The sequence below is a fragment of the Scyliorhinus torazame genome, chromosome 1 (genome assembly GCF_047496885.1).
Source record: "Scyliorhinus torazame isolate Kashiwa2021f chromosome 1, sScyTor2.1, whole genome shotgun sequence".
In the NCBI taxonomy this organism is placed as follows: domain Eukaryota; kingdom Metazoa; phylum Chordata; class Chondrichthyes; order Carcharhiniformes; family Scyliorhinidae; genus Scyliorhinus; species Scyliorhinus torazame.
Genome location: NC_092707.1, coordinates 274,683,509 through 274,705,290, shown reverse-complemented (window position 1 = coordinate 274,705,290; position 21,782 = coordinate 274,683,509). Strand labels below are relative to the sequence as shown.

The 21,782-nt window shown below is 46.4% G+C and overlaps 1 protein-coding gene across 11 annotated transcripts in view; it reads left to right on the top strand.

Moving 5' to 3' along the window:
* pak5 (p21 protein (Cdc42/Rac)-activated kinase 5) overlaps positions 1-21,782 on the top strand; it is a 458,196-nt gene that overhangs the window by 153,831 nt on the left and 282,583 nt on the right. The gene's annotated exons all lie outside the window — the stretch shown is intronic.

Genomic DNA, 21,782 nt, shown 5'->3' with positions numbered 1-21,782 from the left:
ACCTCACTATGTGCTTTGATTTAGAATCTAGATATGCTGGGCATTCTTGATTCATTCCAGTAAAGTGCCATGCAGGAAAGTGACTTGTTCACTTGTGGAATAAAAAGAAAAAGTGCTGGAAAGAATCTTAGGACTGGCAGCATCAGTGAATAGAGAAACAGAGCTAACATTTTGAGTCCATATCACTTATGAGCTGAGGAGGGGTAGAAATGTGATGGATTATATAGTTGGAGAATGATGTGGAGAAAGTGGAGTAGAGTAGATGTTCAGGGATAGTTGGGAGCCCAAGGAAAGATTGATAAAAAATGTCATGGGGCGGGATTCTCCGACCCCCCGCCGGGTTGGAGAAATCGCCGGGGGGCGGCGTGAATCCCGCCCCCGCCGGCCGGCGAATTCTCCGGCACCGAAAGTTCGGCGGGGGCAGGAATCGCGGCGCGCCAGTCGGCGGGCCCCCCAGGCGATTCTCCGGCCCGCGATGGGCCGAAGTCCCGCTGCGGTCATGCCAGTCCCGCTGGCGTGAATCAAACCACCTACCTTACGGGCGGGACTAGCGGTGCGGGCGGGCTCTGGGGTCCTGGGGGGGGGGGCATGGGGCGATCTGGCCCCACGGAGTGCCCCCACGGTGGTCTGGCCCGCGATCGGGGCCCACCGATTCGCAGGCGGGCCTGTGCCGTGGGGGCACTCTTTTGCTTCCGCTTCGGCCATAGCCTCCGCGATGGCCGATGCGGAACTGAACTCCCACCCCCCCGCGCATGCGCATGCGCGGGAATGACGTCAGCAGCCGCTGACGCCCCCGCACATGCGCGGACTTCTGCCGACCGGCGGAGTCCCTTCGGCCCCGACTGGCGTGGCGCCAAAGGCCTTTCCCGCCGGCCGACGGTGCGCCAACCACTCTGGCGCGGGCCTAGCCCCTCAAGGTGAGGGCTTGGCCTCTAAAGGTGCGGAGAAATCCACACCTTTGGGGCGGCCCGACGCCGGAGTGGTTCACGCCACTCCCTCCCACCGGGACCCCCCGCCCCGCCGGGTAGGGGAGAATCCCGGCCATGGACTCGAGGGAGTGTCAATGGGAGTGTTAAAGACTAAAGAAGGTGCTAATAATGGTTTAAAGGTACGGTAGCATAATAATATAATCTTTATTGCCACAGTAGGTTTAAATTAACACTGCAATGAAATTACTGTGAAAAGTCCCTAGTCGCCACATTCCGGTACCTGTTCGGGTACACGGAGGGAGCATTCAGAATGTCCAAATTACCTAACAGCACGTCTTTTGGGACTTGTGGGAGGAGACTGGAGCATCCGGAGGAACCCACACAGACACAGGGAGAATGTGCAGACTCCGCACAGACAGTGATCCAAGCCGGGAATCGAACCTGGGACCCTGGCGCTGTGAAGCAATAGTGCTGTCCACTGTGCTACGGTAGTGCTGTTAACAAGCAGCAGAACAAGAGTCAGCACTCTCACAGGTGACCCTGTAAGGGGGAGGGGGATTTGGAAAGAAAATGTAAAAATGGAAGATTCCAACTGAAATTCCATTCTTCATGTTTCGAATGCATCCAGGATAACAAGTGCTATGTGGCGCTAGCACAGACAGAAAGAACATTGCACCTATTTCAGCTAAACAATATAACTGATAGCTGTTTGCTGGTTCATCACTCGGGGCAATGTCTTGACCAATCAGAGTCAAGCTGCCCAGTTTAAATTTCAAAACCTGCTTCGAAATTAATTGTTAGTTGCCATTAACTGGTGCATTCTCCATGGCAATGCCTCTACTAATCAGAACCCACTTGCCAACAAATCAGCACACTCTTATACCATATAAAATTGTTTCCCTTGACATTGGTGTATTGCAATTGACCTGATCAGTTCAAGATGAAAAGCTTCATCAAAATGTCTTTTTTCAACAATACCCTAACTAGTGAGTTGGCCCTGAGGTTAAATGGGGGAAGCTTTCAAGTGCCTTGTGTTGATTGATTATCCTGCTTTACATAATTACATAATTACTTTCAGCAGCACCGTCTGTATGTTTTGGAGCCTTAAGTTTTGGTGCTTATGAAGCTACACGTAAGCTCTCTGGACTGGAGTTAATACAGTTCGTCATTTGGGGAGACACTGTGGATGACTTTTTTTTTGTAAGATTTTCTTTGTTATATTGTATATGATAGCGAATTGCAAAAACCCTAAAACTAGTCAAATAATTTGGTACAATTACAAAGGGAAACCTTTTTTTTAGTAAAATGAGGGGAAGCCATTGCATATACACTTGTTAAATATTAATTTTACAAGTAAACACATTGGACTGGTGCAAAATCTAGGGCAGTGGTATACGATGACCCCTCCGGTCATCTAAAATTAAACTGAGCAATTAAATGGTGCAAACTTGCTCCATGTAGTAGCTAAAGATTATTAAGTGAACAAGAATAATGGGAGAATCAGGCCCATCAAGCTCACTTCATCCATACTAACTTGATAGAGTTTTTCGAGGAGGTCACAAAGATGACTAATGCAGTGGATGTTGTCTATATGGACCTCAGTAAGGCCTTTGACAAGGTCCCTCATGGCAGACTGGTACAAAAGGTGAAGTCACACGGGATCAGAGGTGAGCTGGCAAGATGGATACAGAACTGGCTAGGTCATAGAAGGCAGAGAGTAGCAATGGAAGGGTGCTTTTCTGATTGGAGGGCTGTGACTAGTGGTTTTCCGCATGGTTCAGTGCTGGGACCGTTGCTGTTTGTAGTATATATAAATGATTGAGGAAAATGTAACTGTCTGATTAGTAAGTTTGCGGACGACACAAATGTTGGTGGAACTGCGGTTAGCGATGAGGACTGTCAGAGGATACAGCAGGATTGGGATTGTTTGGAGTCTTTGGCGGAGAGATGTCAGATGGAGTTTAATCCGGACAAATGTGAGGTAATGCATTTTGGAAGGTCTAATACAGGTAGGGAATATACAGTGAATGGTAGAACCCTCGAGTATTGACAGTCAGAGATCTACGTGTACAGGTCCACAGGTCACTGAAAGGGGCAACACAGGTGGAGAAGGTAGTTAAGAAGGCATACAGCATGCTTGCCTTCATTGGCTGGGGCATTGAGTATAAAAATTGGCAAGGCATGTTGCAGCTGTATAGAACCTTAGTTAGGCCACACTTGGAGTATAGTGTTCAATTCTGGTCACCACACTACCAGAAGGCTGTGGAGGCTTTGGAGAGGGTGCAGAAGAGATTTACCAGGATGTTGCCTGGTATGGAGGGCATTAGCTATGAGAAGAGGTTGAATAAACTTGGTTTGTTCTCACTGGAACGAAGCAGGTTGAGCGGCGACCTGATAGACGTCTACAAAATTATGAGGGGCATAGACAGAGTGGATAGTCAGAGACTTTTTCCCAAGGTAGAGGGGTCTATTACTAGAGGGCATAGGTTTAAGGTGCGAGAGGCAAGGTTTAGAGGAGATGTACGAGGCAAGTTTTTTTCCACCGAGTGTAGTGGGTACCTAGAACTTGCTGCCAGAAGAGGTGGTGGAAGCAGGGACGATAGTGACGTTTAAGGGGCATCTTGACAAATACATGAATAGGATGGGAATAGAGGGATACGGACTCCGGAAGTGTAGAAGATTTTAGTTTAGACGGGCAGCTTGGTCGGTGCAGGCTTCGAGGGCTGAAGGGCCTGTTCCTGTGCTGTACGTTTCTTTGTTCTTTGTACTTGGGGCAGCCCCATACACCTCTCCATCCCTCAATTGTGCTCTCTCAGAAAATAAAAAAAATAAAACCTCTGACTAATTTTGGAAAATCTCTGGAAAACTTCTCTATAACTCCCTAAACAGCCTAGTAAGTTCAAGTGGAACTTATAATGTCTTCCTCTCGCACGAATATATTGTTTTAGGTGTACCATAATCGAACATGAAAAAGGAATGGGTTAAAATTGAGTAGCAGATAGAGGACCGATGCAGATGCCCTGTTCTTTAAATTTCAATTCCTTCTGATTTTCCTGCAAAATTAGATTTTAATTTACTTCAGGCTATCTCTGCTATAAGGAATTGGCATTTCCAATATCTAATGATTCACCTTGATCTGACCTTGTGTCCTCATTAAACATTTCCCTCCATAATAAACCCTTCCACCCATATTCAGTCACGTCTTGTTCTGACTTTCGTACATCCACAGTGTTCACGAGACAATCTCTCTCCACTTTCTTGCATGCCTCACTTGCACATCTTCTTCCAATCCCACTTCCTTCTTTGTCTTCCTCTGGAAAAATCTTTTTCATATCCGTCTCCTCAACCAAACGTCATAGAATTGTGGTTTCAAACTCAAAACTGCCTCGTCTCTGATCCTCCATTCACCACAATACTGCTGCAGTCTGCTCAATCTCACATAGCACATGGGCGGCACGGTAGAATTGTTGCTTCACAGCGCCAGGGTCCCAGGTTCGATTCCCGGCTTGGGTCACTGTCTGCGGAGTCTGCATGTTCTCCCCGTGTCTGCATGGGTTTCCTCCGGCTGCTCTGATTTCCTCCCACAAGTCCTGAAAGATCTGCTGTTGGGCCATTTGGATATTCTGAATTCTCCTTGCGTGTACCTGAACAGACGCCAGAATGTGGCGACTAGGGGCTTTTCATGGTAATTTCATTGCAGCATTAATGTAAACCTACTTGTGACAAAAGATTATTGTTATTATTTTAAAAAACTTCACCTTCAGCTTCACCTTTGATTTTCTGGTCTCCAGCAAATCATTTATTGTCTTCCTTCCTGGTCTTAATGACCAGATACATCCATTCTTCATTTCCTGAAGTCTAAGGAGAACAGATTTGACCAACTCTGGCACTCAACTGGTTAACCATTCATCCTCATCAAGCACTAGAAGTCTTCTACCAAAACCACCGATACTTTAGGATGATCTGAGGACCAAGATAAATCCTGGCTTTCTATTCCCCTACCAACTAAACATTCTATTCTTCCAGCTGTCCCCTTATCTCTCTCAAAAAGTGTGACAGGTTCATGAACTTCTTATTGATAGAACATTAATACTAATAATAATCACTTATTGTCAGAAGTAGGCTTCAATGAAGCTACTGTGAAAAGTCCCTAGTCGCCACATTCCGGCGCCTGTTTGGGGAGGCTGGTACGGGAATTGAACCTGCGCTACTGCCTTGTTCTGCATTACAAGCCAGCTAATTAGCCCAGTGTGCTAAACCAGCCCCATTCAACCAGAACATTCACTCTGGTACCGCTGCTGCTTCTTCTCTCCTTCCCTGTAACTATCAAGTCAAATATCTCCCTCAGAATCCCTTGCCCCGAACTTTGATCTTTCTCCATTTTCTCTCTCATCACCCCCATTGTACTCTTTGAACTCATTTTATTCATGATATCCACTTCTTGAAACTTGAAAAACATTCCCACTAAATTGCTGACCATCCAATTCCACACCAGGATGCTGGATAACATTGGGTTTTTTGGCTCTCGTTTGGTTTTATACTTCTGCCTCTCAGGACTGCCATTGTTAGCTCTTCCCTTTATTGTTTTTGTTCTCCCCCCCCCCCCCCCCCCCCTCGGCAAAATCTGTCGCCTTGCCACAATTTCCATCCTTATTACCAGCCACACACTTAAGCTAAACCATTCCGATCACAACTCAGCATCCTTTTTCATAATAATCTTTGTTGTCACAAGTAGACCCACATTTACATGGCAATGAAGTTACTGTGAAAAGCCCCTAGTCGCCACATTCCGGCGCCTGTTCCGGGTACACAAAGGGAGAGTTCAGAAAGTCCAAATTACCTAACAGCACATCTTTCGGGACTTGTGGGAGGAAACTGGAGCACCCGGAGGAAACCCTCGCAGGAACAGGGAGAATGTGCAGACTCCGCACAGACAGTGATCCAAGCAGGGAATTGAACCTGGGACCCTTGCGCTGTGAAGCAACAGTGCTAACCATTGTGCAACCGTGTTGCCCATTTGAACCCTAAGCTCTGCTCTGACCTCTTATTCTTCTCAGCACAAAGTCAATCTACTTCCATCTCTATAACACTATTCAACCCTATTTGTACTCCTCAACGCCTTATCAATGGCTTTTGTTACAACAGTTTCAATTATGTTGAAGCTTTCTTGGCTGGTCTTCCATGTTCCATACTCCATAAAATTTTCATCCAAAACTCTGCAGCCTCTATCCTATTCAAATCCAACTTGTCACCACCCCTTTCCTTGTTAACTTGCATAGCTTCCAGCTTCTCAATTTGGAATTCCCACACGATTAAATCACTTCATGGTTTTGCCCCTGACTACCGCCCTCCTGTCCATCCACATCCCTCCCTTCCTCCCCCGTCTGCCCTTCTGCCCCCCCTGACATTACCTCCTGCACTCCCTCCTACCAGCTCACTCACCCTCCTGCCTGCCCTCACTCACATATATCCACCCCCACCCTGCCTTTCTTTCTCCCTTCCTTTCTCTCTCCCTCCCTTCCTTTCTCTCTCCCTCCCTTTCTCTCTCCCTCCCTTCCTTTCTCTCTCCCTCCCTTCCTCTCTCTCCCTCCCTTCTTCTCTCTCCCTCCCTTCTTTTTTCTCTCCCCCTCCCTTCCTTTCACTCGCCCACCATTGCTTTTGCTCTTTATCCCTTGCGTTTCCTCTCGCATGCTCTCTCCCAGTTTATGTAACCATCTTTGCTGGTTCCATCAGAAATGTGTCTTCGATGGAATGTCACCAACCTCCTATCCCTTGCATATTTTGATAGGTTTGCTTTATTTATATCCATATCAGCGTGCCTCAATGGGCTCCATCCTGTGCTCAAATTAAGCGGGTGCATCAAAGCCATCCTGCAGGATAATGGCTATCCTGATCAGATCATTTTGTGCTGGATACCATGCATACACATGAACAGGTCTAAGGCTGTCACTTTCAACCATAAAGGAGCCCAGTCTAACTCAAATTATCCTGGAAGGACGAGGTATTCCTAAAATTTGAGCAATAGCTGAAGCTCACTGTTTCAAGCTGCTTTTATGCAGTAGCAACGGAAGCGGTATTCGACACTAGCAGGATACTGCCGACAAGCCAAAGAGACATTTTGCCTATCACACAAACGCGTAATGTGCTATATGAATTCAAGTTCCAGTATGATGCTAGGTATGTAGGGCATAGGTCCCAAAGGCTGATGGATCATATCAAACACCATACCCCTTCTGCTGTTCATAATGGGCAAGGTATAGACCATACCCAACCAGCCTGTGCTCCTGTGCTTGCAAAACTCAAAACACAGTATCCAACATTAGATGTAATTCTGTGATTGGACAACATTTTCAAAATAATCCTCAGTGTGCTAAAAATTACGCTGATAACCAATTTAAGATTGTCAGTTGGGTTTGCAGTGTGACACATGTGTGTACCGGAAACTACATATATTAATACACAGGGCCCTGTTCTTTGCAGTCAGAAAGAATATATACATAAATTATGTCTGTTTCAGCTAAACAAAATAAGTGATTGCCTTTCATTGGTTTATTCCTCAGAGCAATGTTTTGACCAATCAGAATCAAGCTGCCTTGTTTAAATTTTTGAATAATACTTTGCAGTTAACTGTCAGTCATCATGAACTGGTGCATTCTCCAATCAGAATCCACTTGCCAACCAATCGGCACTCTCCTCAAACAGTTGTTTCTCCTGACATTAGTATCCTTGCAATTGTCCAGATGAGTGCAAAATGAAAAGCTTTGATAAAATGTCATTTTTCAGCAATACTCTAGTTCTGTGCCACCAAACAACCATTTCAGATTCTTCTTTAATCAAACCTGTGACCAAAATTGTGACCATCCCTCCCTGATCAGCCAGGTTAATCAGCACCTTCACCTACAACTGAAGAGTTTAAAAGAAAAAAAATCAATTGCCTTTAAATTTATTTCCTGCAGATAGTCCTTCTTCACAAAGTTAGTTTCCAGCAGTGCTTTGCAATCTTTTTTTTCCAGGCCTGCATCTCTCATCCAAGACCAAGTGACTGCCGACTGGAATATGTTTCCACAAATACCCCAGTCAGTAACTCATAGGTGGAGTATTGCCATAAACAGGATTTCACAGATAATTCCTGTGTCTCCTGTGGGGATCTCCCCACCTTTCAATTGGTTCATTGTCACAAAGCTGATTTGTATTTGCTCCATTCTGAACTCGACTCTGGGGCGATGGGTATGGGTTTGGGAACGCCATCTATCCCAGTCAGGAGGGCAAATGCATCTGTTCAAGTACAGCTCATAGGAAGCATGGAGTCAATGATCACTCAAAGAGACCTACTTCAGGGTTAATGTTCTGAGTGGGATGCATATTTAATGCCTGCCACTGTTGCCATTGTCAATTAATCTTGAATTCCTGTTACCATTAACGTTGGTGTTGGTTCAATTTCTGAGACAGTTAATCTTGTTGATGTCTGTTGAGTTTCAGTTACTCTTAACCTTGTCAATCAGAGATCTATGTTTAAAGTTATGCTGTATGTGCATAAGGGGTTTGATGTATATTTAAAATGGGGAGCCACTCTCCGCTCACTTTCTTGAGATCAGTCGCTCTCTCAGTGAGACTGACTTTGCGATCAATGATGAGTCTCCCCCCTTCTCCATCAGCGCAAAATTCAGGCGTGTTTCCAAGAATTTCCTCATTTCCCCTTCAAACACCTCAGGAGTCTGCGATCAAATGTCTCGCACACTGATCTGGGCAGGGATTTTCATTACAAGTTATTTAGATTTCCAAATAACAACAAAAAATAGTAAATATATTTTCAGTTACAATTTTTTAACATTTAAGAATACAGAAGTGCCAACAATGAACGTGATGTTTTAAAATTTAACTATAGAGAATCTATTGTGAACGTGGCGTGAATAGGATGGGAATAGAGGGATACGGACCCCTGAAGTGTAGAAGATTGGTCGGTGCAGGCTTGGAGGGCCGAAGGGCCAGTTCCTGTGCTGAACTTTTCTTCTTTTTTTCTTTGTTCTTTGAGTCGCAAGAGGCAGCCATTTTGTAAAAATGGGTCACCGGAAAAAAGTTTGTAAAACACTGCTTTACATCACAAGAAGTAACTTACAATGAAGTAACTTCCCATTTCTCCTAGCTCTTTGGTAAACGCTTGAGGTGAGAATGTTTCTGGACAATGCTTTCTAATGGAGTTTAGTGCACCTGAATAAGAGTAGTTAAACTGAAAGATTTCAAATCTTTATCCATCGAATCCTTAATGTTGAAATAGTTTATTTTAAAGATTGTCTCGAGCAACCAACTTCAAAAATTTACAAAATGCCCATTTGATCAGATGGTTAATTGATATGTTGGCGTGCAACCATAAGTCTCCCAGGAAATTAAACATTGGGGGCAGGGTTCTCCCAGCCCTGGACCGGGCCACGCCTCCCTGACGCCGGCACGCGATTCTCCAGAGCGGAGAATCGGCGCCGTTGGTGCCGGCGTAGTTGGCGCGGCGCCAGTCGCGGGCCGCTCCACGCGACCCCCTCTCCCGTGACTCTCCAGCCATAAGAAAAAATCCGAGTCCCGTCAGCGCCGTTCTAACCTGCTCTGAACCGGCAGGACCTTGGCGTTGAAGGGTCGGGTGGCGGCCTGTGGGAGGGGGGGGGGGGGGGTTGGGGGCCTCCAATGTGGCCTGGCCCACGATTGGGGTCCACCGATCGGTGGGTAGGCCTCTCTGGCTGGGGGCCTCCTTTCCTACGTGCCGGCCCCTGCGCATTGAAGGAGGCCACTGCGCATGCGTGCGTTAGTGCCGGCGCCACTGCGCATGCGCGGATCCCGCAGCGCACAGTTCGCGCCGGGATCGGCAGCTGGAGCAGTGCCCAGTGCCGTGCTGGCCCCTTAGTCCTGGCAGCGGCCCGTTCACGCCGTTGTAAAACGCGACGGTGTTTATGACGGCGTGGACACTCTGCCGCGGGATGAGAGAATCCCGCCCTGGGTAACAGATTCCAAGAAAAGGCTTACATTTACATCGCTCCTTTCACGAGTACAAGTGGTCCCAAAGTGCTTTACAGCCGTACAATATTTTTGACTTACAGTCACTGTTGTAACATGGGAAATTTCCTGTAATTTTCCATAAATTTGGTTTAACTGGAAGCACCATTTTACACTGGTGAGAGTAATCTTTTACCTTTTCAAAGAGAATTAATTCATGCTGCAAATTCAGAACTGAGTACCTGTGTCCCTTGAAGTGCGAACAGCAGCTGTCTGAATGTTGCTGGCAAGCTTCTCAAAATGAACCAATATAGTTCCCAATTTGTGACAAATGGCATGAAACAGCAGTCTTTTTGACTGGTTTTCTTTACACTATAATTTGCTGGCTGGTTATTTAGGTTGTGATTGAACAGTATTTGTACCATTATTGTGTAACTGTTCTTATAATGGAAGAGTGGTTAAAGAATTAGAGTTTTTACATAGCCAAAATACTCCCAAATGGAAATATTACGATGAAGGTTGTAGAAATTTATATTTTGTAATCTTCTGATTCCAATTTAATCAAAACACAAATAATGTTGCAGTGCATTGCAACAAACCAGTCAAATGATTATGAGGGGCATAAAGGTGATTTGTTGCTAAGTTATCATTATTAAAAACTTTCTTGAAATCTGTTGAGCTAATCTTACAGGAATTCGCTATACTGTTTAGCTTGGTGATAAAATGTCAACATTTTGTTTTTCTCCGCATTGGAGTATTCTAAGACTTGAAATTGACATTTTGTTTCTGTCTGTGTTTCTAAGTTGCAAATTTGTGCAATGTGTGGCAAACTCTGGCAGAGAATCTGAACTGATCTCATAAGCATATTTTGAAATTTCAAAATATGTTTATTAAATTTAAAAACTCCATGCCAAACTTGGGATAAATTGATGTTCAGCAGAGGTCAAGATAGAAAAGCTGGGCCAAACATGCCCCTCTCAGTAATACAAAGTGCAAGGAAGGAATCAGAAGGAAAAATTGAACAGAGTGGGTAAAGGTGGAAGGACAGAAGACTGGACAGTCACTAGATAAATAGCTTTTCAATTGTTGTTTGATTTGTCTATTTAACAGTGTGCTGGTTTATGTTTCTGATTGATTGTTACAATTTTTTACCCACTTTCAGTTAACTGTTCCCTGCAACATTGAAGTAGCTGTTGCGGATAACTTGTGACCAAGAACTCTCATGAACCCTGTTAACAGTGAACTGTGTGTTCTTCGTCATGTCTGAGAATACCGGGTAAACCATTTAGGACTGAGATGAGTAGAAATTTCTTCACCCAGAGAGTGGTCAGCCTGTGGAATTTGTTACTACAGAAATCAGTTGAGACCAAAACACTGTGTATGTTTTCAAGAAGCCGCTAGATATACCGCTTGGGGCGAAGGGGATCAAAGGGGAAAGGTGGGATCAGGCTATTGAGCTGGATGATTAGCCATGATCATAATGAATGGCGGAGCAAGCTCGAAGGGTCAAATGGCCTCCTGTTCTTATTTTCTATGTATTGAAACACCTTAGCATAACAGGGATCCATGTCATCTCAGAGGGAGAGGAATAGGAAACAAGATGAGCCTGGCATGTGGAAGTTGAACTTTACCTCAAGAATGATGATCACCTGGTAATGGAGCATTTTTGTTCATTTTCTCAATTGTTGTAGATTAATTAAAATACACTACAGCAGTGCAAAGACCATGGGCAGGACCTCTGGAGAACTTGCAACTTCAAGCCAGCTTGGAGCACAGCAGCTCTGAGCGACTTCTCCCCCTAAGCTGTCTGGTAAGGCAGTGCTTGGAGAAAATGTGCAAAAAGCTCCAAGTACCTTACACTTAGTCTTGAAAGGACTCTTCTCGGTGTTTCCTCACAAAATAGCCAATATATAAATGGGAAACCTCCCAAGTAGGGATTGCTGTAGCGTCTATGGAGACCAGACAGAATGGCACTTGAGGGTCTCGCAGGGGATTGGAGGCCCTCAGCTGTAAGCCGTTTGGGCAGGGTGATGCCCTGACACTGCTGGTGCCACCTGGGCACTCAAGTGGTGCCAGTCTGACACCCTGGCAGTGCCAGCTAGTATGGGCACTGCCCTGGTGCCAGGTTGATATTGCCACGGTGCCAAGCTGGCATTTTTTGAGCACACGCGTGATCAGGCCTGTGGTGCCCTGCGTGGGTTTTGGGGGGTGGGGGAATAGTGTGTTCCATTTAAAAATGGCGCCCCAACCTCTTGCTACACTGGAGACCTCTGGTGAGCGGAGCTCCTCACTGTACAAAACAGGGCTATGTGCGGCCTCGACTCGCATTCCCCGTACAGGCCTTTTATGCAATGTGACTCGCATTGAATAGCCATGTGTTTCTCGGCACTGTGAGCACTGGGAAACACGTAGCTAAATATGCTTGCCAAGGAAGTTTTCAGCAAATCAATCCCTCAATCTTTATCTTGTACAACGTTTTAAAATATCTAGAGATTAAATTGAAGCCGCCTTTATTGACCAGATTTCAGAATGGAGCCTGCTTATCAGCAAGACCCTCGGGGCTCTTGTCAGCGCCCTGGTTCTATAATTCAATCAAGTTATGCCTGAACAAAACACTAATAGATATGAGGAGCTGCAAAAGATGTGAACACGCGGTAGCAGAAAATTCCTCACTAGATGGTTTTGTGATGTTGGTGTTTGCACCAATCCACTATCAAGTGTCCCCGGCTCTTAGAGAGTTGCCTCAAAACATTTAAAATCCTGTTGTTTGTATCTGCACACTGAAGCATATATACCTGTGCAATTACATTGAATCTCCATTTTGTATGTTTTGTCTCAGCTGAAAACTCAAGAGCGTGGCCTGTATTGCTTTTGTCAGACACCTGGGCGAAATGCAAGCGATATTGCCTGTCAATGTGATTTATAATGGGAAATGTAAAGTCATGACAATTAATAAAAACTATTAGCTGAATGGTGTTATACTGGTCATGGTGCAAGGGAAAGATGCAAGCGTGCTCATATATAAATTGGTGAAACCAAGTAGTGTGAAGCAATGAAAAAAGCAATGATCTTGGGCTATAAAGCCAGAGAAATGGAGCCAAGCATAAATGGTCATCCAGCTTGAACACCAGGATCCAGCAGGAGCACTATTTACAATTCTGATTACAATAGCAGACTGTAATAATCATACGGGAAGGGAATTTAGGTATTTGAGAGCGTGAAGCAAACGGCTGCTGAGCTGCTAGCTAGGAAAGGCATCGTAACTTCACAAAGTGCTTCCCTGTCCACTGTTTGCATCTCTAAACTTTTAAAGCTGAGCAATACTGCTCATAATCTCGGTCCTGTGTTTACTCTGAGATGAGTTTCCAATTATGTATCACCATTACCAAAACTACCAACTTTTAGCTCCGTTGCTTCACTCAACTGCGACCCTGTCTTGTTTCATCTGCTGCTGAAATCATTACTCTTGTTGTAGTTCGCACCAACACTCTCGTCACAGGCTTCTTTTCCATCCTATATAATCTAGTGCTCATCCAAGCCTCTGCTTAATTCATTCCAAACCTCATTCACCCATCAATCCTGTGCTTGCTGACCATCACCAGCTCCCTGTCCAATAATGTCTCAATTTTAAAATCTTCACCTTTGTTTGCATACCCCTCCATATCTTAAAGACCATATCACCATTGTAGCAGCTGCTACTTCATTCAACAACACAAAATTCATATCTGTATTCTAAAAGTCAACTGGATGAAATGTTTAAGGAAAGGCAAGTGTTTAAAATTCATTTTTTCCAAACCAATGCAGGTACAGTGATATACTGCTCCATCTTTGACATTTGTCTGTTGTACATATTAATGACCTTTATGGAAATGTGTTAGCAATGAATGGGACTAGGAATTGCTGAAATATCTTTAAAATATATCAAAATATAATCTTGATGTGATAAGCCCACAAAACACTTCCGACTTCATTTTTAACCTTGTAAATAACCTTGAGAGAATCTGTTACAGGGTTTAAGTGGATTGGCCAGGCACAATTGCCCCTTAATTGGGGGGGGGGGGGGGGGGGGAGAAGGATACTCTAAATTTTTTTTTAAAAAAGAGAATCTGTGTCAGGAAGTCTGTAAAATTGACCTTTAGGAAAGCTTTTGTAAGGGGTGGCATTTTCAAGGGAATACATTTGAGACATGAATGTACAATATTCAATTACAGTGCCATCATTTTTCCTTTCAATCGCTGAAAACAATCATCTTTTAATTTCACCAAATACCCACATGCAACTTCCAATCACTACAGAATTAAGCATTCTCATTGTACAAACCATTATATTGGAGTTGCAGTTTTAAAGTGATGGGTTTCTCAGCAAGTGTCTTACAGTGTTTATAAAAGGGTGTTCGGCTTGGGTAACTGTCAGTGCAGAGTCTGCACGTTCTGCCAGTGTCTGCGTGGGTTTCCCCCGGGTGCTCTGGTTTCCTCCTACAAGTCCTGAAAGACGTGCTGTTAGGTGAATTGGACATTCTGAATTCTCCCTCCGTGTACCTGAACAGGCGCTGGAGTGTGGTAATTAGGGGATTTTCACAGTAACTTCATTGCAGTGTTAATGCAAGCCTACTTGTGACAATAAAGATTATTATTATTACTTAGCAAAGTCCCACAGTCTGCAGTGAAATAAATGATCAGATAATGAGTTCAATTTTTAGTTTGATGGCTGGAGGTAAAGCTGATGTTGCAGAACAGCGCAGCTGCCTCATATCGATACTGCACAATTCACATTACTGTCGATTTCAATAGTCTAGCCCTGATCTGTTTAGTGATGTTGATTGAGGGATAAATGATGGTCAGGGCACTAGAAGAATTCCCCTTCTCTCTTTGAATAGTGCCACAGGATCGTTTACATCCACCTAAGAGGGCAACAGGCACATTGGCTTATCATCTCACCGAAAGACTGTGGTACTGAAAGAATACTATAAGGGGCGATTGTCCAATATTTGGCCCAAGAGTTTGTGCCGTCGTGAACGCCGCCGCGTTGGGCCAGCTCAATCCTGCGCACGCGCAGTTGGGCCGCACCATCCTGCGCATGCGCAGGGGACTTCTTTAGCGCGCCGGCCCCAACTCAAGATGGAGTCGGTGTTCAGGGGCCGGTCACGCCATAAAGTAGGCCCGGGGAGGGGGAGAGGCCGGCCCGCCGATTGGTGGTCCCCGATCGCGGGCCAGACCCCATCGGAGGAACCCCCCCCCCCCCCCCCCCAAACAGGCTGCACCCCGACCATTCCCGCAGTATTCCCGCCGGCAGCGACCAGGGGTGAACGGTGCCGGCGGGACTCTGTCGTATCGGCGCGGCCGCTCAGCCCATCCGGGCCGGAGAATCGGCGGCCCCGCCGATTCCAGCGGCCCGCGGCCAGTGCCGCGCCAAACACGCCGGCGCAAATGGCGCCGATTCTCCGCACCTCGGAGAATCGCGCGCCAGAGTCAGGGCGTCGTGGCGCGGTTGCGTCAATTCTCCAGCCCACCGCGGGGCTCAGCGAATCGCCCCTTAAGTGTCAGCCTAGATTATGTGCTCAAGTCCACGTGCTAACATCTCTGTAACCTTTCCTTCACTACTCCGCCCTCAGTTCTGCAACTTTTGTAACTCGACCCACTGTTCCCAGATTAAGACACCTCTCTCTAATGTTGACTTAATTGATTGAAGCCAAACCTTCCAGACATTGAGACCCTTCCGAAGCACTGCCGAATCTCTGGAATCACTCAGTAAGTAAAACACCCATGTCCAGTGTCAGAAACCACCAGCAACTGCAGCAATATCTGAGAACTACTCCAATCCTGCTGCTGCCCAAGCCCCCCAGAATGTTGCCAAACCTCAGAACATCAACCCCTGTCCTCACCCTCCTCCCCACAATTGCTTGTCTCACATACCCTTAAGCGACCCATTTCCATTCACTCTAAGTGGCTTTTGAGTGAGTTAAAATCTCGTTAAAACCTATTTCCAATATGCCGTGCGTTGTTTACCATCTTATTATGCATATGAGTTTCAAAAAAGATGAACAAAAGTGACACTAATATTTCAAGATTTTCTTTTAGCTGTTTTTGTTTCAAAAGGGTTTGGAAATGATTAACTATTTAAATGTTGGGCATCTCAAGTAAAGTGTATTCACAAGTTTATTTGAAAAGTGCTGGAGATGTCAGACGGTTAAAATACTAATGATCTAGGCATTCAATTGGTTTCCCCAAAGTTGTAAACAATAAATAATTCATTAGCCTGACTCAATAATAGATAACAGCTCGTACGCATTATGTTGAGAGGTCCTTGGTTCTGGACACTCGGCAGGGGTTGTCTGGCACAAACCTTCCCCATGGACTGTGCATGCTGGGAAATGAACAGAAAAAGGTAGAAGCCCTCTGGCAGACTTTTAAACTGAGTACTGTCAGGCCTGAGTTTTGTCAGGCTTGGAACAATAAAACACAGGAGGCTTGTTCGAAGTTGCTTTAAATTACGAAAGCAGGACCTCGCCTCTGGGGAATCATTTGTTTTACTTGGTGGGGACAAGTTGCACTAATTGCTCTTGGTGAGTCCAATTGGTACAGCTTAATCTCATTTATTTTATATCTGACCTCATCTTAACACATTTTCTCAGCCTGCATTATCAAAGATTAGGCAAGCCCTTATACCCAGTTTAGAACACAATTAGGGCACTGCTGTTATAACTTGTCGTGCTGTTACATAGTTGGGTCATAGCAGTACAGGACATCATAAGTTCAAGCCACTGATAACATATAGCAATGACTAGCATCACTATAGCGAAGATCCAAATTTGCAACAATTAGATATGTAGGAGGGGAAATAATGACTTTCATTGTATAGATTCCTTCACAACCACAAGGCATCCTGAAGTATTTTACAATCAAATAGGAACTTTAAGTGTTTGCAATGTTGTGATGTTATCTATTTATTTATTATTGATTTACGGGATGTGGGTGCCACTGTGATGTTGCCCCAGCGACAGTGAAGGAACGGCGATATATTTCCAAGTCAGGGTGGTGAGTGACTTGAAGGGGAACCTCCAGGTGGTGAGGTTCCCATGTATCTGCTGCTCGTGTCCTTCTAGATGATAGTGGTCATGGTTTGAAAGGTGCTGTCTAAGGAACCTTGGTGAGTTCCTGCAGTGCATCTTGTAGATGATACACAGCTGCCACTGTTCATCAGTGGTGGAGGGTTTGAATGTTTGTGGAAGGAGGAGCAAGCAAACAGGCTGCTTTGTCCTGGATGGTGTTGTGCATTGTGAGTGTTGTTGAAGCTGCACTCATCCAGGCAAGTGGAGGAGAATATTTCATTACACTCCTGACTTGTGCCTTGTAGATGGTGGACAGGCTTTGGCAGGTCAGGAGGTGAATTACTCGCCATAGGATTTCTAGCCTTTGACCTGCTCTGGTAGCCACAGTATTAATATGGCTAGTCCAGTTCAGTTTCTGATGAATGGTAACCCCCAGGATGTTAATTATGGGGGATTAGCGATGGTAATGCCATTGAAGGGAGAGTGGTTGGGAATGCCATTGAAGGGGCCGTGGTTAGGTCCTCTCTTGTAGGAGATTGTCATTACCTGGCACTTGTATGGCGCGAATGTAACTTGCCACTTGTCAGCCCAAACCTGGCTGGATATCGTCCAGGTCTTGTTGCATTTCGACATGAACTGCTTCATTATCTGAGGAGTCACAAATGGTGCTGAACATTTTGCAGTCATCTGCAAATATCCCCACTTCTGACCTTACGATGAAAGGGGGGGGGGGGTCATTGGTGAAGCAGCTGAAGATGGTTGGGCCTAGGACACTACCCTGAGAAACTCCTGCGGTGATGTCCTGGAGCTGGGATGATTGACCTCCAACCACCACAACCCTCTTCCTTTGTGCCAGGTGTGACTCCAAACAGTGGAGAGTTTTACCCTGATTCCCATTGACTCCAGTTTAGCCAGGGCTCCTTGATGTCATACTCGGTCAAATCCTGCCTAAATGTCCAAGGCAGTCACCCTCACCTTACCTTTGGCATTCAGCTCTTTTGTCCATGTTTGAACCAAGGCTGTAATGAGGTCAGGAGCTGAGTGACCCTGACTGAACCCAAATTGAGCGTCCGTAAGCAGGTTATTGCTGAGTAAATGCCACTTGGTAACACTGTTGATGACTCCTTTCATCACTTTGCTGATGATGGAGAGTAGACTGATCGAACGGTAATTGGCTGGGTTGGATTTGTCCTGTGTCCAGTATACCTGGCAATTTTCCACATTGCCGAACAAATGTCAATGCTGTAGCTGTACTGGAGCAGCTTGGCTAGCGTGCGCCAATTTCTAGCACACAAGTCTTCAGTATTATTACCGGAGTATTGTCAGGGTCTCAAGCCATTACAGTATCCAGTGCCTTCAGCCGCTTCTTGAGATCATGTGGAGTGAATCGTATTGGCTGAAGACTGACCTCTGTGATGCTGGGGACCTCCAGAAGAGACTGAGATGAATCATTCAGTCGGTACTTCTGGCTGAAGATTGTTGCAAATACCTCAGCCTTGTCGTCGTCGTCGTCCTCCCTCCCTCCCTCTTCCTCTCTCTTCCCCCCCCCCCCAAGGATGCTGCTGACACTTACTGCTCCCCTAGAAAGTCAAGGAAAGGTTTCCACTGCCGGGAGAACCCCATCAAGGACCCTCTCAAGGCGAACTTTATTCGCTCCAGGCTGAGGAACCCCGCCATGTCACTAACCCAGGTCTCCACACTCGGGGGTTTTGAGTCCCTCCACATTAACAGAATCCGTCTCCGGGCTACCAGGAAGGCAAAGGCCAGCCTCAGCCTTGTCTTTTGCACATATCTGTTAGGCTCCTCCATCATTGAGAATGGGGATATTTGTGGAGCCTCCTCCTCCAATAAGGTGTATAATTGTCCACCACCTTTCACGGCTGGATGTGGCAGGGCTACAGAGCTTCGATCTAATGCGTTCATTGTGGAATCACTAAGCTCTGCCTATTACTTGCTGCTTATGCTGTTTGGCACACATATAGTTCTGTGGTGTAGCTTCACCAGGTTGACGCCTCATTTTTGTTGCTCCTGGCATGCTCTCCTGCACTCTTCATTGAACTAGGGTGGTCCTCTGGCTTGGTGGTAATGGGAGAGTGGGGGATATGCTGGGCCATGAGGTTGCAGATTGTGGTTGAATACTATTCTGCTGCTGATGGCCCACAGCCCCTCATGGATCTCCAGCCTTGAGTTGCTGGATTTGTTAGAAGTGCATGCCATTTAGCACAGTGGTAGTGCCAACACGATGGAGGGTATCCTCAATGTGAGGATGGGACTTTGTCTCCACAAGGACTGTGTGGTGATCACTTCTACAGATACTGTCATGGACTGATGCATCTGCAGCAGGCAGCTTGATGAGGATGAGGTAATGTATGTTTTTCCCTCGTGATTCCCTCACCACCTGCTGCACCTTTAAACCCAGCCAGCTAGGTCTGTGGTGGAACTACCGAACCACTCTTGGTGATGAATATTGAAGTCCCCCTGCCAGAGCATATTCTGCGCCCTTGCTACCCTCAGTGCTTCCTCCAATGGGCGGCACGGTAGCACAGTGGTTAGCACTGTTGCTTCACAGCACCAGTGTCCCAGGTTCAATTCCCGGCTTGGGTCACTGCCTGTGCGGAGTCTGCATGTTCCCCCCATGTCTGCGTGGGTTCCTCTGGGTGCTCCGGTTATCTCCCACAAGTCCTGAAAGACATACCGTCCACCATCAGCTGTTAGGTGAATTGGTCATTCTGAATTCTCCCTTGTTTACCCGAACAGGCACCGGAGGGTGACGAAAAGGGGATTTTCACAGTGACTTTATTGCAGTGTTGATGTTAGCCTACTTGTGACACTAATAAAGATTATTATTATTAAGTGGTGTTCAACATGGAGGAATACTGATTCATCAGCTGATGGTGGATGGTACGTGGTAATCAGCAGGAGGTTTCCGTGCCCATGTTTAACCTGAAGCCATGAGACCAGAGCTGATGCTATGTTCTATCAGGGCAACTCCCTTCCGACTGTATACCACTGTGCCGCTACCTCTGCTGGGTCTGTCCTGCCGGTGAGACAGGACATACCCAGGAATGGTGATAGTGGTATCTGGGATATTGTCTGTAAGGTATGATTATGGCAGGCTGTTGCTTAACTAATCTGTGAGTCAGTTCTCCCAACTTTGGCACAAGCCCCCAGATGTTAGTAAGGAGGACTTTGCAGGAACGACAGAGCTGGGTTTGGCATTGTTGTTTCTGGTGCCGGGTGGCCCGTCCGGTTTCATTCCTTTGTTGGCATTGTGGCAACCACTTTGTACACCGTAATACTCTACAAACAGCAATGTGATAATGACCAGATAATCCGTTTCTGTGATGTTGATTGTGGGTAAATATAGGTGAGGACACCAAGCATAATTCCCTTGCTCTTTGAAATATGAAGCAGCGTACAAGGCTACTAATTATATGCCTTTCTACAAGTGTGCAAGTGTGGGGGGGGGGGGGGGGGGGTATGATGATGGTGGATAAGAAGGGGGGGGGGGGGAAAAAAGAGGTGAGAGACCCCCAGTTAGGATAGTCGCATGGAACGGGAGGTGGGTGGGAGGCCCAGTCAAGAGGCCAAGGGTGCTTGTTCATGTTAAAAGTTTGAAGGCCAATGCAGCAATGCTGCAGGAGACTCACCTGAGGGTGAAGGACCAAGTGAGACTTAAAAAGGGCTGGGTTAGTCAGGTGTTTCATTCTGGATTTGACAGAAGAGCTCGAGGGATAGCGGTAATGGTCAGCAAAAGGGTACGGTTCCAGATGGAGAAGGTGGTTGCAGATCAGGGGGGTAGGTATGTGATTGTGACAGGGGCACTGGAGGGGAGGCTAGTGGCGCTGGTAAGTGTATATGGTCCCAATTGGGATGAGGTGGGATTCACAAAGAAGGTGTGAGGGGCCATCCCCGACTTGGACACGCACAAACTGATAATGAGGGGGGGGGGGAATGGAACTGTGCAGGAGCCAAAATTGGACAGGTAACGGCCGCGCCCGCTGGTCCCGTCCGGGGGGGGGGGGGGGGGGGGGGGGGTGCAAGGCGCTGGCTGGGCTAATGGTGGAAATGGGAGGGGTGAGGTTTCTGCACCGGAGGGAGCGGGCGTACTCTTTTTTTTCTCACCAGTCCATAAGGTGTAATCGCAGATTGACTTTTTCATGGTGGGGAAGGCGCTGTTGGCTGGGGTTCAAGTGTCGGAGTACTCGGCAGTTGCAATATCAAATCATGCTCCGCATTGGCTGGATATGGTACTGGAGAAGGGGATGGTATGGAGACCAGGGTGGGAGTTAGATGTGGGACTGAGGGTTCTGTGATGAAATTGAAAAAATAATCGAGGAATATATAGGTTTTAACTGCATGGGTGAGGTGTCAAAGGTGGTTGGGAGGCTTTAAAGGCGGTGGTGAGGGGTGAGGTGATCTCGTTCAAGGCTAGGCTAGACAAAGAGGAGAGGTTGGAACATCAGAGGGTAATAGATGAGATGCTGTAGGTAGACAGGAAATATGCAGAAGATAGGGACCCAGCGATGTTGGAAAAGAGGAAGGAACTCCAGGCGAGCTTTGACCGACTATCTACCAGGAAGGCAGTACGCCAATTGAGGTGAGCAAGGGGGGCAGTTTACGAGCATGGAGAGAAGGCAGGCCGTATGTTGGCAGGTCAGCTCCGTAGGGAGGCTGTGACAAGGGACAGGGCAGGGAAGTTTGTGGTAGCTCCAGATCAGATTAACAAGGTCTTTAAAGAATTCTTTGAGCGGTTGTACAGGTCAGAGCCACCTGGGGGAGGTCGGGAGATACAGGAATTTCTTGATGGGCCCGAGGTTAGGGAA